We start from the raw sequence: 17,683 nt of genomic DNA, 5'->3' as shown, positions 1-17,683 counted from the left end.
TCTCATGGATATATGTTATTGTGATTTCATTGCGTACTACTACCACTACTACTGTCATCTTTAGTGAGACCCATAATACAAGCTAGTTCAATATTTCCTTTTGGAAAACCTTTTTCTGGAGCACAAGTTTTTTTTTGAGATATATACAAGAGTTGTTACATTCTTGTACAGCCACTAGTACGCGTAGCGTTTCGGGCAGGTCCCTGGAATACGATCCCCGCCGCGAAGAATCGTTGTTACAACCAAGTACACATTTTACTGTTGAGTTAAACAGAGGCTACAGTTAAGGAATTGCACCCAGTAAATCCTCCCCGGCCAGGATACGAACCCATGACATAGCGCTCGCGGAACGCTAGGTGAGTGTCTTACCACTACACCACGGAGACTGTTAAGTAACACAAAGTACAGTGTAAAAGTGGTCCCGGTATAAGGACGCCACGGGTGGACCCGGTATAAGGACGCCACGGGTGGACCCGGTATAAGGACGCCACGGGTGGACCCGGTATAAGGACGCCACGGGTGGACCCGGTATAAGGACGCCACGGGTGGTCCCGGTATAAGGACGCCACGGGTGGACCCGGTATAAGGACGCCACGGGTGGTCCCGGTATAAGGACGCCACGGGTGGACCCGGTATAAGGACGCCACTGGTGGACCCGGTATAAGGACGCCACGGGTGGACCCGGTATAAGGACGCCACGGGTGGACCCGGTATAAGGACGCCACGGGTGGTCCCGGTATAAGGACGCCACGGGTGGACCCGGTATAAGGACGCCACGGGTGGACCCGGTATAAGGACGCCACGGGTGGTCCCGGTATAAGGACGCCACGGGTGGACCCGGTATAAGGACGCCACGGGTGGACCCGGTATAAGGACGCCACGGGTGGACCCGGTATAAGGACGCCACGGGTGGTCCCGGTATAAGGACGCCACGGGTGGACCCGGTATAAGGACGCCACGGGTGGACCCGGTATAAGGACGCCACGGGTGGTCCCGGTATAAGGACGCCACGGGTGGACCCGGTATAAGGACGCCACGGGTGGACCCGGTATAAGGACGCCACGGGTGGACCCGGTATAAGGACGCCACGGGTGGACCCGGTATAAGGACGCCACGGGTGGAATAGGCTTGTTCAGTCGCCTCAACGAGAAAGCACGCTCAGGTAACCATCAATCAACATTTGGTCAACATCATCAAAATTGTTGCACCAACATCGCCTGCATGCCCAGCTGTGCCCCGAGGCATGCAGGCCGTGCCCACCCCCGTTCTCTCCATTTACCCCTCCGTAAACAATGCAACTGTTTCTGGCCGAACTAGAAACGTACAGACGTTGGCGATAACCCACATAACGATAACCAACATGACGATAACCAACATAACGATAACCAACATGAAGATAACCAACATGACGATAACCAACATAACTATAACCAACATAACGATAACCAACATGGCGATAACCAACATAACCTATCAAGACCGATGTACCCAGAAAACCGTTAATATAACGACGCTTTAAGTTTGAATCACACGTCGCATTCTTAACGGTTTGGTCAGCAACGAGGCAGGTGAAGGATAGGACAGGTGATAGTGATGATGGTGTTGAAGGCGATCATGAGGAAGATAGTGACATGGAGAGAGTGAAGACGGTGACGGGAGCACCACACACACACACAGTGTAAGCTCACCATACGGGGCCTGCAGTAGCGCCCAGGCATACCAAGTACATCAATTACCAGTGATTTACACACTATCTTCATCGCTTTGGTTATGGTAATTTACCGCGTTTATCACACAGCCTTATATAGTGTGGGCCGTGGCCCGCCGCCAGTGTATTCACCTAGTTCTATTCACCTAGTTGTTCTTGCGGGGGTTGAGCTCTGCTCTTTCGCCCCGCCTCTCAACTGTTAATCAACTGCAACTAATTCCCCCCCCCCCACACACACACACAGGAAGCAGCTCCGTAACAGTTGTCTAACTCCCAGGTACCTATTTACTGCTAGGTAACAGGGGCATCAGGGGTAAAAGAAACTTTGCCCATTTGTTTATGCCTGGTCCGGGAATCGAACCGGGGCCACAGGATTACGTGTCCTGCGCGCTGTCCGCTCAGCTCCCAGACCCCCATTCAGTTGGTGGTAAGGAACACAACTAGTGGGTTCCTTACTCTGGGCCTGATACTGCTGCCTTACTGCTGTTAGGGATGATGGCTCCACAAGTTATGGATGTTTTTCTCTTTATATTCTCTCTCTCTCTCTCTGCTAATGAAGCTGTTAGCCAAGAGCTGTTATCCTACATCAGCTTATCTGAAGTCTGGCCTTAAAACCTCATTCTCTTCCCTGTAATTCATCACACACACACACACACACACACACACACACACACACACACACACACACACACACACACACACACACACACACACACACAAACACACACACACACAGGAAGGATGAGACCTTCCTGTTAATGTCTACTGGTGACGCAGAACATAAGAGGATACACACAGACTCATTAAGAACCTACAGGAAGACCTTGAAGGCCTGCAAGAATAGTCTAACAAGTGGCTTCCAGACTTCAACTCAAGTGCAATGCAACGAAGCTGGTGCTGGAGACAGGATGACGGACACTAATGAACACGAGAGGAAATTGGCTTCAAACGGACAATGTAAGACGCTTAAAATTTGTTTAGATGAAGACATTAACTAAATAAAGCAGCTGCCTATGACAGTTTGTCCAACACAAGGACTGGCTGCAGAATCCTGAAACAGGAATCATTCAAGATTCTGTATACAACATACGTCAGACCACTTACAGAATATACAGCGCCAGCATGGAATACACTGTTTCCTCACAGACAACATCGAAATTGGAAAGAAAGCAAAGGTATGCCACCACAGCTGACTATATAACTAAATTATAAATTGTAAAAAACATATATATGTCGTGAACATGTCTCCTCTGTTTCTTTTGTACAATAGGGCGAGGTTTAGTTCCTTTAGACGTGGTTCGTAACTCGGGACTGCCACCACAGCTGAGAGTCCTGAGTTACGAACCACGTCTGAAGGAACTAAATCTCGCCCTATTGTACAAAAGAAACAGAGGAAACATGTTCACGACATATAAAGAATCTAGGAATTAATAAAGTAGACAATGAAAGACCATTTGTGATTGGAAGGACACGAACCTGGGGACACAAATGGTAACTACGTACCCTAATGAGCCACAGGTATGCAAGATCTTCAGTGCAAGAGTGGGAAATACATTAAATGAATCTGTGGGAGTGAAGGTATGAAAGCAGTCTCCACACACGGACTCAGTAGCACATATGCCGCGGCTCCGGCAGCCACAGCTAGGTCAGTACACTTACAAGCACTTTGATGTACCTATAGGAATAAGTGGTTAATAGAATTCAACCCAAGCAAATGCAAAGCAATCAGGATATAGGCAGCATAGAGAAGGCCGGACGTGTACACCCACAGAGAAATAAGTTTATTCATTCTGAAAGGGATGACGTCCTTGGGGTGGTCAGTATACCAAGTGTATGTGTGGGCCTGCGGGCCGCCTCAAGCAACAGCCTTGTAGATCGCAAGACAAGCCTGGCCAAAGGGCTAGGATTGTCAGCCACCAAAACAAAGGCAAACAGGTTTCAGCTTTCAACTACCGCCGGATACACTAAGCTGAATGTATAATTAACAAATAAAAATCTTTCTCCTTTGTTGGGTCCGAGTGAACTTTCACTCAACACATGGAAAACATTTCCCCCCACACAATGGCAGCTGTGATGTACCCATTCAACACATTCAACACCTGAAAAATATCAAATTTGGTGGTAATTTACCTGGTGACATTTTTCGTTTTTTTAGTACGTACTCCTCTCTCTCTCTCTCTCTCTCTCTCTCTCTCTCTCTCTCTCTCTCTCTCTCTCTCTCTCTCTCTCTCTCTCTCTCTCTCTCTCTCTCTCCCCCTCCCCCCTCTCTCTCTCTCTCTCTCTCTCTCTCTCTCTCTCTCTCTCTCTCTCTCTCTCTCTCTCTCTCTCTCTCTCTCTCTCTCTCTCTCTCTCTCTCCCTCCCCCCCTCTCTCTCTCTCTCTCTCTCTCTCTCTCTCTCTCTCTCTCTCTCTCTCTCTCTCTCTCTCTCTCCCTCCCCCCCTCTCTCTCTCTCTCCAGTTGGAGATGGCGTCTAGACGTGTTTATGTAACTAACTAACGAGCTGCGGCTCGGAGGCAAATTAGAATATTAGCCACCATAATGTGTGACATTGTTGAGTTGATGGCGTGCTGTGAGCGCCTTCACTCACTCCCTTGTTGACTGTGTACTGACCTGGTGACCGGCACCGTTACTGACGGGTTCTCACGTGTCTCTTTATCTCTTATTATGTCTCACGTTGTTCCAGTCATCTTCCTAATTGGCGAGTGTTACTGTCTTTAGTATTTGGGGGAGACTTTTCATTATTTAATTCTGATCATTGGAATATGTGAAACTGATCATTGGAATATATGTGAAATATGTGAAATGTCATATCTCCTTGCAGGTATTGGTATATGTTTCTGCACACACGGGGCTTGGTGGGCATGTGTATCATCATCACACACACACACACACACACACACACACACACACAGTTTAGTTTAAATGTAGATATGATAGAGATATGATAGTAGATATGATAGGATAGGTAGGATAGGTAGATATGATAGGCTCAGGAACCTGTACATTAGTTGATTGACAGTGTTGAGAGGCGGGACTAAAGAGCCAGAGCTCAACCCCCGCAAGCACAATTAGGCGAGTACAGTTAGGTGAGTACACCCACACACCCACACACACACCGTCCAGAGGAAGTGAGTGTTTGTACCCATTACCGTCATTGTGGGACCATTTGTGTCCTCTATATATGAATTTCGAGAGTGAGAGTTAAGCCACGCAGGGCAGAGGCTGCCACGTTCATCTCCACACCAACCATCACTATCTACAGCCTTTACAAATGGTGTTTAGCAGTTTTGTATTAACATAAGAATTAAGGAAAGTGCAGATGGTCTAATGGAACATACGAGGCAGCAGCAATTTATTACATCCATATATATATATATATATATATATATATATATATATATATATATATATATATATATATATATATATATATATATATATATATATATATATATATATACATAGCCTACGTCTATATATATATATATATATATATATATATATATATATATATATATATATATATATATTGTCTAGCCTACGCTTGAAACAATCTAGGGATCCCACATTATGTTACCCGGCTATCTGACAATCTTTTCCATAAATCCACAATTAAACTATGTTTCCAAATTAGTATTTACCCAAGTCTTTCCTGGAGGTAAACACTTAACTTGTCTTTAATTAACTTTGTATTAACTTAAATACTTAAACTTCTGCAGTCTTAAGTATTTGTTTGTTTTCATCAGTGTTTCCAATATTGTGAAGAGAAGACTTCTTAAAAAAAAAAGCCCTTTTATTTATTTAGAGAGAGAGAGAGAGAGAGAGAGAGAGAGAGAGAGAGAGAGAGAGAGAGAGAGAGAGAGAGAGAGAGAGAGAGAGAGAGAGAGAGAGAGGGGGAGGGGGAGATCACAAGGGTAGCAGAGAACATGGTGAATAGCAAGCGGCCCGGGACCCTCTCTTATGGTCAGTCTCTAAAGCCTACTCAGCACTCGTAGGAACCCCCTGGTCCACACCCTCCCTCCCCCCTGGTCCACACCCCCCCTCCCCCCTGGTCCACACCCCCCACTCCCCCCTGGTCCACACCCCCACTCCCCAGGTCCATACCCCCTCCCCCCTGGTCCACACCCTCCCTCCCCCCTGGACCACACCCTCCCTCTCCCCTGGACCACACCCCCCTCCCCCCTGGTCCACCCCCCCCTCCCCCCTGGTCCACACCCCCCCCTCCCCCCTGGTCCACACCCCCCCCTCCCCCCTGGTCCACACCCCCACTCCCCCCTGGTCCACACCCCCCCCCTCCCCCCTGGTCCACACCCCCCCCTCCCCCCTGGTCCACACCCCCCCTCCCCCCTGGTCCACACCCCCACTCCCCCCTGGTCCACACCCCTCCCCCCTGGCCCATCACCAAACACTCGCCTCATCACCCATACAAACACAACAACCATGCGAGTGTTTGCCCTCATCAAACACCAAAGTTCTGGTACAGCCAAACACCGCGGACCCGAACGCCACTCACTGTAGAACAAACAAGAACAAACAAAACCTGTTTGTCCTCCTTAAAGTGGAACTTGCAATACCTACACTAAATCACCTGCAAAGATTCTACATCCCCCCCCTCCCGAAAAAAATACCTTCTACGTCGTGATCAAGTTCGATCCCACGGGCAGGAGAGAAATGGTTGGACAACATCTCCTTTCACCTCATGCCTCCGTTCATCAAACAGTAAAAATAGGCACCCGGGAGTTAGACAACTGTAGTGGGTAGCATCCTGGGGAAGGGGGGGGGGAGATGGGGGGATGGGGGGAAGAGGGTAGCCAAGATTAGCCTATAATTCAGCCTTCGACGACGTTTCGGTCCGTCCTGGACCATTCTCAAGTCGATTGTCGGTCCAGGACGGACCGAAACGTCGCGTCGTCCCTTCACCTTCTAGTGTGTGGTCTGGTCAACATACTTTAGCCCCGTTATTGTGACTCATCGCTTGCATTCAGCCATTGTTAATGATTGCAGACGTTGTGATATGGTGTCTTCTACGACGGCGAGGTGCGTCAGAGGTCAGTGGGGTCAGGTGACGTCACTGTGACGGGTGTCGTGGTTGGGGTCACCTTCGTCACGAGGTCCTGGCGGGTTGTTAATGGTCAGCGGCTGCTCTGTGCTCTCTGTATTACTGTCATCTCTGTTATTAATGAGAGAGAGAGAGAGAGAGAGAGAGAGAGAGAGAGAGAGAGAGAGAGAGAGAGAGAGAGAGAGAGAGAGAGAGAGAGAGAGAGAGAGAGAGAGAGAGAGAGAGAGAGAGAGAGAGAGAGAGAGAGAGAGAGAGAGACACACAGAGAGAGAGAGACCTTTCTAAACCAGTATTAGCTCCAGGGATATAAAGTATCATGACGGATCTCTTCAGCCAACACCATCTAGGCCGTCCTCTCCAGCCTCTACAACGTCGCTACACCCAAATACTCAACTGCCCAAACCTAACCTCACCGAGGACCCGCCAATAGAAAAAGGAACATCACATCACTTTTACGACCCACTCGGATTTGGACCTCATACATTTTTTCCCTTATGGAGGCAGTAAACATCAAAATGCAATGTACTATTCGAGAAGACTGGTAGTAACAGCCAAGTGGACGTTCCTAAACAAACCAATTATACCATTAGAGATGTACATTTACCCCCTTGAAAGAGACATTTCCTGCTGCCTCTCGAGTTATAGAAACAAAAGAGGTAATCGCAAGGAGCAGCTCGAGTAGTTCTCCAGCACGGTGATAAGTTGATCACAGTCGTGACCCCTGGTGACCCGGTGACCTACGGTGACCTGTCACAGTGGTCGGCACCGCATAAGGTATAGCGGGCACCTGGGTATACCGCGCCTTGTTTGGGTATAGCCAGGCTCATAGATGCCTTGACCTGCCTGGCTTCGTGGACACTGCCTTCCTGCCTGCCTGCCTGCCTGCCTGCCTGCCTGCCTGCCTGTCTGCCTGCCTGACTGCAGGTACATGGAGCAAGAAGTTCCAGGGAGAGGTAGCGACCCGTGCTGCATCCTCACCCACCCCACCATATCTACTCTGGGCCACACAAGTAGCATTATATCCACCGTGCGGCAGCATATCCACCCTGGTCAGCACAAGTAGCAGCACATCCACCGGGGCGGGAGAAAGGAAGGGTACGTGGCCGCGGGGGAAAACCTGTGAGCGCCCCCCCAGGCGGCAGTGAGGGTGGCCTCTCCACCCCTCGCCCTAAGCCCATTCTTTCCCCTTAATCATCCTAAACCATTTTATATACATAACAAAACACATGTGCCATGACAACACAATTCTGGCTCTTATTTTTTGTTCTCTCGCAGGGGTTTGTTGATGTAAGTCTTTTGTGGCTTGGAGTTACCTCTCTCTCTCTCCCCCCCCCCCCCTCTCTCTCTCTCTCTCTCTCTCTCTGTCTCTCTCTGTCTCTCTCTCTCTCTCCCCCCCTCTCTCTCTCTCTCTCTCTCTCTCTCTCTCTGTCTCTCTCTGTCTCTCTCTCTGTGTCTCTCTCTCTCTCTCTCTCTCTCCCCCCCCCCTCTCTCTCTCTCTCTCTGTCTCTCTCTCTCTCTCCCCCCCCCCTCTCTCTCTCTCTCTCTCTCTCTCTCTCTGTCTCTCTCTGTCTCTCTCTCTGTGTCTCTCTCTCTCTCTCTCTCTCTCCCCCCCCCTCTCTCTCTCTCTCTCTGTCTCTCTCTCTGTCTCTCTCTCTCTCTCTCTCTGTCTCTCTCTCTGTCTCTCTCTCTCTCTCTCTCTCTCTCTCTCTCTCTCTCTCTGTCTCTCTCTGTCTCTCTCTCTCTCTCTCTCTCTCTCTCTCTCTCTCTCTCTCTCTCTCTCTGTCTCTGTCTCTCTCTCTCTGTCTCTCTCTCTGTCTCTCTCTCTCTCCCCCCCCCTCTCTCTCTCTCTCACTCTCTCTCTCTCTCTCTCTCTCTACAGTATACATGAGGTTACGAGAAACACTGTGATTCGTGTGAGTGTGCGGATGTTTATGAGGATGCGAGGTGAGTGTTAGCTTATGTATTCGGGTAAATTCGTAAGGGATGCTCCTTCCCTTCACATACCTGATGCCTCTGTTCACCTAGCAGCAAATAGGTTCCTAGACACTGGTGTGGGATGCATCCAAGGGATATATATATATATATATATATATATATATATATATATATATATATATATATATATATATATATATATATATATATATATATATATATATAATGTTGTTGAATATGACCGAAAGGGTAACATTAATAATTCTAACACGAATCTTCTCAATATTTCTTACATTCTTCTTCACTGTCGAGAGCAATTGATAAATTAACTCTCCAAAATTCATTCTTTATTTCTGGTCTGACGCCTGAACGCGTTTCGTAATGCTTATTACATTTTCAAAGACTTAGTTTACACATAAAATACATCATACTGATGTAGTTTATGAAATGAAACGAGTATCATACTGATACTCGTTTTGGGTGAGGTGATATGGTACAAAAGTTTTGGGTGAGGTGATAGAGCATATGCCAGAACACGAAATAATGGGTATAAATTGGGTATGAAAACATAAGAATGAAAGTAATTGCAGAAGGCCTATTGGCCCATACTTCCTCTTGATGCCTCTATGTTAGTTCTGGGTCTTGAAGTAGGTAGAATATAGTTCTGCATTAATTGGCTGTTGATTGCTGGTGTTGACTTTTTTGGAGTCAATACTTTTTTTTGTTTTTCTAAAAGTCAACACCAGCAATCAACAGCCAATTAATGCACAACTATATTCTACCTACTTCAAGACCCCGAACCAATATGAAGCAGCAAGAGGAAGTATGGGCCAATAGACCTTCTGCAAGTTACTTTCATTCTTATGTTTTCATACCCAATTTATACCCATTATATAATTAAAAACCTGGAAACACAGATGAGTTACAGAGATGCGATCATTTTCTGCTTTTTAGTCAATCATAAATGAATGGAACAGATTAGATGAGGAAGTTGTCGAAGTCAACTCAATAGTTATAATTATGATATGATAACCGAGTGAAAAGGTCAATGAATTTACCACTAATGGTGAAAAGGCAGATGTTCGAATCTGCAAGCACGAATGTACACACACATACACACACACACACACAGATAGATGTGATAGAGCCCAATAGGCTCAGGAACCTGTACGTACACCAGTTGATTGACAGTTGAGAGGCGGGACCAAAGAGCCAGAGCTCAACCCCCGCAAGCACAAATAGGCGAGTACACACACACACACCAATGAGTGACAGGGTCGACCCACATCAACTCCCATCTTGACCATTAAATGATTTATTAACGACACCACGTCAAGCGAACCAGTTTGATGGCCGTCGACCCAAACCGCTGCATCACCGCCGCTAATCATCCCCGTCCTGTCATCTTTTCCCCTCGCATTTTGTACGCAATCAACCAAACCATTAAATGCGACGTATTACTAAAGATATAAACCGCACCTGTGACTGACGTTTCTTAAGCATCGGCAGCGATGTGTTAGGTGGGTTGAATGCGTTCGTACATTTCCGTACATTCGTACAGAAGCAAATTGTTTACAGTGACAAATTATTATTATTTACAGTGACAATTCGACAGTCACTCTTCTCCAATCACATGCAAAAATATGATAAACCTTTTAAAGAAACCCTTAATACAGAAAACGTGCACAAATCCGTTATCATCACTAAGAGCAGGTAAAAATAAATGACGTTCCAGCGATAACCGTTATAATTAAATATCCACATGTATATTTAAATTCACACAAGATACGTGCCAATAATACTGGACTGTGACCATTAGCGCCGCCACCAGTTTTTGCTAACTCTGCGAGAGCAAATTAACAAACCCTAATGGTTTATTCTGAACACAATTTATCAACATCAGCCAATATTTGTTTCTACTTTCTCTCCGATTTCTACGAAGACCCAATTTTATGAATAATTGAATTTATTTTATAAGATTTTGTTGGATGACTATGATATCCCTATTCAAGAACATGTGCTAATTGATACACCTTCCACGAGTCGCTACACTAATCTTTGATAAATGTTCCACGAGTCGCTACACTAATCTTTGATAAATGTTCCACGAGTCGCTACACTAATCTTTGATAAATGTTCCACGAGTCGCTACACTAATCTTTGATAAATGTTCCACGAGTCGCTACACTAATCTTTGATAAATGTTCCACGAGTCGCTACACTAATCTTTGATACACCTTCCACGAGTCGCTACACTAATCTTTGATAACCCTTCCACGAGTCGCTACACTAATCTTTGATACACCTTCCACGAGTCGCTACACTAATCTTTGATACACCTTCCACGAGTCGCTACACTAATCTTTGATACACCTTCCACGAGTCGCTACACTAATCTTTGATACACCTTCCACGAGTCGCTACACTAATCTTTGATAAATGTTCCACGAGTCGCTACACTAATCTTTGATAAATGTTCCACGAGTCGCTACACTAATCTTTGATACACCTTCCACGAGTCGCTACACTAATCTTTGATACACCTTCCACGAGTCGCTACACTAATCTTTGATACACCTTCCACGAGTCGCTACACTAATCTTTGATAAATGTTCCACGAGTCGCTACACTAATCTTTGATACACCTTCCACGAGTCGCTACACTAATCTTTGATAAATGTTCCACGAGTCGCTACACTAATCTTTGATACACCTTCCACGAGTCGCTACACTAATCTTTGATACACCTTCCACGAGTCGCTACACTAATCTTTGATACACCTTCCATTAGTCGATATATCTTTCCCAAATTTTCTTTCTGCCTCTCTACTCTGCCGTATAGTTCCTTATTGCTTGTTTTATTGCTGGTGTGTGTGTGTGTGTGTGTGTGTGTGTGTGTGTGTGTGTGTGTGTGTGTGTGTGTGTGTGTGTGTGTGTGTGTGTACTCATCTAGTTATGCTTGTGGGGGGGTTCAGCTTTGGCTCCTTGGTCCCAGCCTCTCAACTGTCAATCAATGTGTGTTTGTGTAATTACCTAAGTGTAGAACAGTAGTTAATTTCTGTTGCAAAAATTTTATCAGTCACTAATTGTGTTCTTAATTACCAAACTGTGAATTAGTGTTTTCATGCATCTTTAACTTTTACATGACTAACAAAATTGACACATAACCACTTCAAAAACATCAATTTACCTTTGTGTGAACCATATCGGGCCTTTCCCGGTATATTTCACACCCAATTTTCACATATTTCTCACTAGAGATTTTTCGTATTATCAAAACATTGTTTAGAACAAAGTGGATCTGACTACATCTTACCTTGCAATTATTAATTCTTCTTGGTCTATAAATGATCCAGCTGTCGCTAGGGAGATTTCACCAATCAATCAAGGTGCTCGCTACGGTTATTATTGCGTTCTGGTGCTGTAAAGACAACAAAAACCTTCATATACTGTAATATGTAGCTTGATACACACATTTTCTTACTAAAACAAATTTGTCTACTCACTAGATTTTTTATTTTGCCGGCCGAGGATACAGCTGTGGCCTTCATGTGTAAACTTGGCGGTCACAAAACACGTAGCCTAAGAACTCTCTCAAAGAACCAGTGCAAAGTTTCTTTATGCACATCTGTACAAACAAAAGCAATCGAAACTTCACCACATTCACTTACATCTATAAAAAGTTAAATTTAGTCACGCATGTCAACGACATTACGCTACAGCCTCGTGGAGCAAATAAATCTGTATTTATCATTTTCTGTATCTCACATTCATTAAAATAAACCAGGCTCTGTAAATTTGAAATTAAATTATCTTGTATCACCGCAAGACTTTCCATTACAGTTTATTCTAGCACAGTATAGTTACTGTATGGCGTAATAGGCAAAATTCCTATTTATAAAATGCTTGTATAATTTTATATGTATGTCGGTAAGCCCAGTAGGGTTCCTGTCCCTCTGATAATGGGAAAATAATATACAACTGTCACTTTATAACGACATCGGCGCTCGAGGACAGGAATGAGAGGAAGCACCATGTTTGGTGCAAGAGCCAGAGATTTCCTCATCCTGACTGTCTGTCAAAAGTGATGATCATGAACTTAATCAAACAGGATGTCCGTAAACGTATTCTGACGCTGAAGCTTTCAATCAACCTTTAGTGGCTTTATATAATATAATTTACGTTGTGTACACACAAATATTCTACTGTATCGTGTCTCAAATGCATTTTATATAAATATAAATTATTATTATTATAATTATTTAGCTCCCTAATAATTCTTAAATGGCAACAAACCTTACTTGCTTTTCAAAACGAGGAAATTGTTACAGAAAATAAAAGACAAGACAGAAACACACAATAATAATTATTTGTATTTCTATAAAATACATTTGAAATATAAATACAAGTATTGGGTCCCCGTTACCTGTGGCAGGTGGCTACAGGTGACGAATCTCACAACCCTGAGCATTCCATGTGTAATCTCCGTGATCATACTACATTATTGAAATGTCTACACACACTACATTATTGAAATGTCCAGTCATTAGATCCTTCAGACCTGGCGACACGAGGTACTACACGAAGCGTTGTCATTACTTTATTCACTCGTGTTCTAAAGAATATCCTCATACAGAATCCAAAAATTTCCAAACATACGCTACTGACCACATGCTCCTGTATGTTTAACAATCCTGCAAGATGAGGATATCTTAATTAGCATTTCATAACTCGGTTTTGACGCACTATGTAATCCTTCATGGTAGTATAGGTTATAGTCTAGAATAGTTGCATCAAGACTTAATTATGATAAAAAGGAGTATTTGCAGGTCCACAATGTAAGCTATATGACGCCACTGATACGCAGAGCAGCGTCCAGAAAATGAGTGATTCTGTGCACTACAGAGCCCCAAAATGAGTGAGTCTGTGCACTACAGAGCCCCAAAATGAGTGATTCTGTGCACTACAGAGCCCCAAAATGAGCGATTCTGTGCACTACAGAGCCCCAAAATGAGCGATTCTGTGCACTACAGAGCTCCAAAATGAGTGATTCTGTGCACTACAGAGCCCCAAAATGAGCGATTCTGTGCACTACAGAGCCCCAAAATGAGCGATTCTGTGCACTACAGAGCCCCAAAATGAGCGATTCTGTGCACTACAGAACTCCAAAATGAGCGATTCTGTGCACTACAGAGCTCCAAAATGAGTGAGTCTGTGCACTACAGAGCCCCAAAATGAGCGATTCTGTGCACTACAGAGCTCCAAAATGAGCGATTCTGTGCACTACAGAGCTCCAAAATGAGTGAGTCTGTGCACTACAGAGCCCCGAAATGAATGCGATTCTGTGCACTACAGAGCCCCAAAATGAGCGATTCTGTGCACTACAGAGCCCCAAAATGAGCGATTCTGTGCACTACAGAGCCCCAAAATGAGTGATTCTGTGCACTACAGAGCCCCAAAATGAGTGATTCTGTGCACTACAGAGCCCCAAAATGAATGATTCTGTGCACTACAGAGCCCCAAAATGAATGATTCTGTGCACTACAGAGCCCCAAAATGAGTGATTATGTGCACTATAGAGCCCCAAAATGAGTGATTCTGTGCACTACAGAGCCCCAAAATGAGTGATTCTGTGCACTACAGAGCCCCAAAATGAATGATTCTGTGCACTACAGAGCCCCAAAATGAGTGATTATGTGCACTATAGAGCCCCAAAATGAGATTATATGCAATACAGAGCCCCAAAATGAGATTATATGCACTACAGAGACTCAAAGCAATGGATTCTGAACATTACAGATAGTCCAATACTCTACAAAACCAAAACAACGTCTGGCGTTAAAAAACTTTCGATGCATTACAAAAAAAAGCGTTTAGCACACATTATAAAAGCGAAAAAAGGGTGTCAATTACACTATTGACCCAAAACAAGAGCTTCCAGCACCCGCAAACCCCATAACCCGTTGCACAGACCCCCCTCAAAGAAGACAAATCGTGGTGTAGGCTTTATCACAATCCTAATCTGACACTATGCTGTACAACGAGACTAAAAGCAGAAGGGAGAGAAAATTTGAGAAACTGATGAGGCGAAAACTAAACATTTGACTAATGCCTACACAGCTAGACACCAATGAAGCTACAGGTTTCCAGAAAACTACATATGCTGCCATTATTATGGTTTAGTTTAGTTGTTAACCAACTTCATGGACTATAAAAAGATACATTCGCACTTGTAGAATGTATACGTCAAGAAGCAGATGCGATAGCGTAAGATCCCATCTCCCTTTGTAGTTTTGTCGAATCTTAGGCTCCAGGAGCAAGAAATGTCAGCCAGTACTACCAGACTATGGAAAAAGCATGAGGATATTTTCAAGAACACGATATAACAATTGCACTGCTAAAGAGAACATCAGTTGGAGCAACGAGGTGACTCGAACCACCGACCAGACTACACCCAACCATTCACCTTACCACTGTACCACGACATGGTATAAGTTATACTATGTTGTACAGCTTTTCTCAATCCTTGGCGGCTTTGTTTACATTTATTAAACAGTTTACGAGCATGGAAACTTTCCAATCAAATGTTGCCTGAAACGCTGTGCGTATTAGTGGCTTTAGGCATAGTATGTACTACTCTATCTAGAAATCCAACATTCTGTTTGTAACTCATCTTTTATGTATGTAATTTTATCCTGAATAAACATTTATTAAATTAATTTATTTATTAATGTGTTATCATTATACACAGCCTCCTGGTGCTGCGGAGTCCATTCTGTTTAATACATTTAAAAAGCCGCCAAAGATCGGGAAAAAAAGATGTAGAGGTTCCTAAGTACTCGCGTAACTGCTTGATGAAGCCAGGTCCAGGGCGGGAGGGAAGCCACAGGTTGCAATGCAACTTCGCCTAACAAACCGGTTCTCGACCAATTGTAACTGGCCATATTTTTTTTCTCGCGCGAATGCATCATTTCCGCTATAGTCCCTGACAACATCTTAATCTTAATTATGGATGATTTATTGCTAGAACCTGGAGTTTATCTACCAGTGTCTGATATAGAACCAGTGACAGCAATTACTTTGGCACAGCCTCGTTGTGGTAGACCGGTAGCGTCCTCCTAGACCATGCAGACCCCTGAGATGTTTATATCTGGTGTGATATCACTCTCTTGTGCCCGTATATAACCCGGTTTGTGTGTTATCCTCGACGACCGCAAGGATCATTATTGGTTACACTTCAAACACCCGCATTTTGGTGAAAGTCGGAGGTTTATTGGATATGGTTATTACAAGTACCTTTTTTCTTCAACTATACATGCTAGCGTGAATCAATTTTTTTTTAACATATCTTTCTACCTAACAAATAAATTTTATATTAACAGATTCAACTCACTCATCAAAATATGGAAAATTGTTTACATAAACGACTTCTCACAAGAGTTTCAACGCGTGCAGCACCACAACCTCCCTACTCGTCGGATGGAGATGTACTGAGGTGGCCAGGCTGGGAGGACGACTGGTCGGCTAAGGGTGAAAGTGATGACGTCACGGCTGACACACGTCATCCTGCCATCTGGATTGTAATCAACATTTGAATTATTAATATTTTGTCCCCTCGTGATCTACGCTACCGAGGAGGTTTTTAAGTACTATGGTCATGGACTCTCATCTTAACTAATATGACTGTTCATATTAGTAAAGCTTTAAACGATTTCGTAATTGTGTCGACGGATTGGTTTCTCTAACTAGTCAAAACGAAAATAATGGGCAGACATAAAGTATCATATCAAGACATATGATACTCTTTTATGGAAAGCCTATCACCACTCCTACCCCCACTTACACAACCCCTTCCCCCACCTACACTACCTACACTACACTATCCCAGCAACAGCTTACATCACCACTACCACCATCCCAGCCGCCACCTACACCACCCCCGCCACCACCAATGACTGTATTAACCTACATTGTAAAAAAAAAAACCATTTGACACTATTCTTGGTGACAGACTAGCGAGGGAATTACAGACACATGGAATAAAGAAATGAAAAATGGATAAAACAATGGTGTTAAATGAGAATGAAAAAAATGGTTAAATGGTCATTTAACACCATAAAATGGTGTTAAATGAGAATGAAAAAAATGGTTAAATGGTCATTTAACACCATAAAATGGTGTTAAATGAGAATGAATCTGACTGGAGAAATGTGGTTTGGGGACATATCAATGGTCCATTTAGTGGGGGCCAAATCTTTTTGTCATATACATTAATGACATGGATCTGAAAATATTACAAACCACATCATCAAATTTGCAGATTACACTAAAATTTATAGTAAAGTGGGAAGTGAAAATTATATTGATGCCCTTACAAAGAGATCTACATGAACTCCACAAATGGTCAGAACGCTGGTAAATGCTTTTTAATATCGACAAATGCAAGACCTTCCATGTGGGGCATAACAACCCACGTCACAGTTACCAAATTAATAACATTAACTTCCAGCATATTGATGAAGAAAAGGCCCTTGGAGTCAGAATCCATCGTTAACTGAAAGTTGCACAACAAGTGGGAGCTGCAGTAAAAAAGCTAACCAAACCCTAGGAATAGTCAGGCTAACCTTTGACTTTAAGGAAATGAAGGTAGTTATTCAACTGTTTCTTTCACCCTGATGCCCCTGTTACCTAGCAGTAAATAGGTACCTGGGAGTTAGACAACTGGTACGGAGCTGCATTCCTAGGGGGGGGGGGTGCAAGAAAAAAATTAGTTAGTAGTTAGTTACAGTTCATTGATTGACAGTTGAGAGGCGGGCCGAAAGAGCAGAGCTCAACCCCGCAAGAACAACTAGGTGAATACAACTAGGTGAATACCTGCGGAAGCAGAAAATGCCAAAATATAATTGCTGCAGTTCAACATCCATCTCATTGAAAATATCACGACAAATGATGGTTCAAAATCCAGTTCAATAAAAACATCA

The 17,683-nt window shown here is 44.0% G+C and overlaps 1 protein-coding gene across 6 annotated transcripts in view; it reads right to left on the bottom strand.

The window, feature by feature from the left end:
- Positions 1-16,202, bottom strand: part of LOC123775075 (bcl-2-related ovarian killer protein) — a 60,192-nt gene extending 43,990 nt beyond the window's left edge. For 2 of the 6 annotated variants that reach the window (XM_069319318.1, XM_045769904.2), the window contains exons 1-2: positions 16,096-16,202; positions 12,019-12,123 (exon numbers count right to left, since the gene is read on the bottom strand). The gene's annotated coding sequence lies outside the window, so the exon portion shown is untranslated. Of the gene's footprint in view, positions 1-12,018; positions 12,124-12,208; positions 12,369-16,095 lie in introns of those variants that run through there. The other 4 variants (XM_069319320.1, XM_069319319.1, XM_069319321.1 and 1 more) reach the window with 4 other exon arrangements.
- Positions 16,203-17,683: the final 1,481 nt, after the last annotated feature.

This window comes from Procambarus clarkii, chromosome 92 (assembly GCF_040958095.1).
Source record: "Procambarus clarkii isolate CNS0578487 chromosome 92, FALCON_Pclarkii_2.0, whole genome shotgun sequence".
Taxonomy (NCBI): Eukaryota; Metazoa; Arthropoda; class Malacostraca; order Decapoda; family Cambaridae; genus Procambarus; species Procambarus clarkii.
Note: the sequence above shows the minus strand (reverse complement) of the source record. Positions and strands in the feature narration are given on the sequence as shown.